This window comes from Chiloscyllium plagiosum, unplaced genomic scaffold, assembly GCF_004010195.1.
Source record: "Chiloscyllium plagiosum isolate BGI_BamShark_2017 unplaced genomic scaffold, ASM401019v2 scaf_2228, whole genome shotgun sequence".
Taxonomy (NCBI): domain Eukaryota; kingdom Metazoa; phylum Chordata; class Chondrichthyes; order Orectolobiformes; family Hemiscylliidae; genus Chiloscyllium; species Chiloscyllium plagiosum.
Genome location: NW_025214617.1, coordinates 10,217 through 13,328, shown reverse-complemented (window position 1 = coordinate 13,328; position 3,112 = coordinate 10,217). Strand labels below are relative to the sequence as shown.

General features: G+C 46.1%; 1 long non-coding RNA gene across 1 annotated transcript in view; it reads right to left on the bottom strand.

Moving 5' to 3' along the window:
- Positions 1–2,856, bottom strand: part of LOC122547959 — an 8,407-nt gene extending 5,551 nt beyond the window's left edge. Inside the window, exon 1 of the long non-coding RNA XR_006311130.1 lies at positions 2,827–2,856. This is a non-coding gene — a long non-coding RNA (uncharacterized LOC122547959). The remainder of the gene's footprint in view (positions 1–2,826) is intronic.
- Between the last annotated feature and the right edge of the window lie 256 nt (positions 2,857–3,112).

The window sequence follows — 3,112 nt, the reverse complement described above, 5'->3', positions numbered from 1 at the left end:
GCTACTTAGTTTAAATGTAGCGGTGTTGCAGTAGAAAACCTGCCTGCCAGAATACTGGTCCCTAACCTATTTAGGTGCAAGCCGTCTCTCTTGTAGAATTTATGTTTACCACAGAATATACCCCAGTGATCCAAGAACTTGAATCCTTGCTTCCTGCACCCGTTCCCCAACCACACGTTCAAGTCCATTATCTCCCTGTTTCTGGCCACACCAGCCCGAGGAACTGGAAGCAAACCGGAGATAACCACCTTGGATGACCTGCTTTTCAGCCTTCTTCTTGTTCTCCGAAGTCTCGCTGTAGTATGTTCCTCCTCTTCTTCCCGACATCATTTGTGCCGACATGTACCACCACCTCTGGCTCTTCACCCTCGTCCTTGAGGATTCCCTGCACTCTGTCCGCGATGTCTTTCACTCTAGCACCAGGAAAGCAACAGACCATCCTTAAATTCCGTCTGCTGCCACAAAAACCCCGGTCAGTTCCTCTCACGATGGAGTCCCCTATTACCACGGCTCTGTGCGTTGTCCGACTCTTCCGCTCTGCCTCTGCGGCAAATTTTGATTGACAAACGTGGCCGCCTTGCGAACTGGCAGTGTCATCAGTCTCTGCTTCCAAAAGCTTCAACTTGTTCCTGACAGGTACTTCTCCCGGGGTCTCTTGCACCTGTCTCCTCTGTGCCTTCCTCATCATTTGCTCTCTTCTGCTCTCTTCTGGCATGATTGGTGTAACAACATCGCTGAAGGTCTTGTCCAGAAAGATCTCGTTCTCTCGGATGAGCCTAAGGTCTTCGAGTTCTTTCGTCAGCGCTGCAATATGCTCGGTCAATTGCTGAATGTGCACACACTTTCCACACATATACGAGCCAGACACACCAGAGTCGTTGACCTCCCACATCAAGCACGTAGCGCACTGAACCAGCTGGGCAGTCATGTCTTCACCCTCTTCAACTGTGGTGTAATCCCTTCACTCAACCTCCTTGTCAAAGAGTCCTGAAATGAAGCCTCACTCCTCGATCTAAACTTCCTTAGACCCTCTTTTTGTGGCACGTCTGTGGACTCTTAATTAAGGTTAGAGGAGGAGGGAGGGAGGGAGACCCTACTTTGTAGGACCTGGGGTTTAGAACACACCCACTCTTATAGTAATCACTTACTTTCCTGACCGGCTTTGCGCTCCGTCTGAACTTCTGCCCAGCTCCCGCCGCTCTCTGTTGGAGACAAAGCCTCACCTTAAAGTTGAGAAAAACCCTCATTGTGCTGAGTGGTACTATCACCGTGCTAAATGGGACAGATGTAGGAACTCAAACTGGGTATCTCTGAGGCACTGTGGGATAACAACAGCAGCAGAACTACTCCAGCACAATCTGTAATCTCATGGGTTTGTACATCCCGCACTCACCAATCACAATGGACAGGAAAGGAGGGCATGCAATGAGCAGCACCAGGCAGACCTAAAAATGAAGTGCCAACCTGGTGAAGTGACCAAGCAGGACTACCTGCATATCAAACAGCATCAGCAGCAAGCAACAGAGCTAAGTGATCCTACAATCAATGGATCAGATCAGAGCTCTGCAGTTCAGCCACACCCAGTTGTGAATGGTAATGGACAATTAAACAACTCGTTGCAGGAAGCACCACAGATATCCCCATCCTTACTCATGGAGGGGTTTCACACACCAATGCAAAATATAAGATGACAGCATTTGGAGCAATTTTCGGCCAGTTGCAAAGTGAGATGATCCATCTCAGCCATCTCCAGTGGTTCCTAATGTCACAGATGTGAGCTTTAAGCCAGTTCAATTTAGTTCAAACAATATCGAGAAATGGTTAAGTCGTGTAAAGGCTATGGGTCCTGCTAACATTCTGGCAATAATACTGATAATTTGTGCTCCAGAACTTGCCACCCACCAAGCCACATACCGCTCCAGCACTGGCATCTACCGACAATGTGGAACACAAAAACACAGGGCAATCCAACCCAGGCAATTTCCCTCTGTCAGTCCACACTCGATCAGCAGTAAAGTGATGGAAGTAGTCATCAATAGGGCTATCAAGCAGCAGCTGCTCAGCAACAGCCAGCTCAGCGACACTCATTTTAGGCTACACCAGGGCCACTCAGCTCCCGATGGTGTTACCACCTGATTCACAACCTGACAACCAGCTGAATCCCAGAAGTGAAGTGAGAGTAACAGCCCAGTCCCACTCCAAGATCACTAATTCTAGCTGATTCCACCCTCATCTCAGCTCATACACTGAAACTCTCATCCATCGTGTCTTATCTGCAGACTTAATTATCCAAACACCCTCCTGGCCAGCCTCACTGTAATCTCAAGAAAAAAATGAAAGCTCTATCGCCCACGTGCTCACTTCTCCCCAAAGATGTTTGTCCGTCAAAAGGCTCCTATTCATAAGCAACAATTTAAAATTCTCATTCTTGATTTGATTCCTGGCTGTTATCATCCCTAGCTCCCTGCACCACACATCCTTTGTCGAGGTCTCAACCATTTTCTTTGAGACTCCCAACGATTTGTTAATTCATTACTTCAACTGTGTGGCTGATTCTACAGTTGCTAAAGCAACATGATCTGGAATTTGCAGACAAAACCTCACAGGTCTGCTTTCCACCTTGAAGACATCCCTCAAAACCTGCTTTTTGGCAATGCTTTTGATCACCTGACCTATAATCTCCATCTCTGGCCTTATATCTAAAGTTCTCAATAGTATTTTTGTGAAATTATAAGCATGATGATAAAACTACAAACTGTTCTTGATTTGGAAATTATCTTCAAATAATCACTGTTGCTGTAATGAATACTCTGTAATGTCTCTTACCCAACCACATTGTGGGATCACTTTCACCATATAGATTGCAGCTGTACAAGAAAGTCAAACATCACCCTCTCCACAGGCAACAGGGCTTTGGCATTCATCACTGGTATCTGTGGAAGGAGAAAAACAGTTGATGTTTCAGGGAGTTCAAAATGGATTTCAGGGAATGAAAAAGAAAAAAGTAATCTGATAATAGAGCAGCACATGGTCAGGGGCTGGGCCTCAGTCAAAAACTCATTTACAAAGGGTCTATAAAAGTAATAATACAGTAATAAACAGACCAAAAATA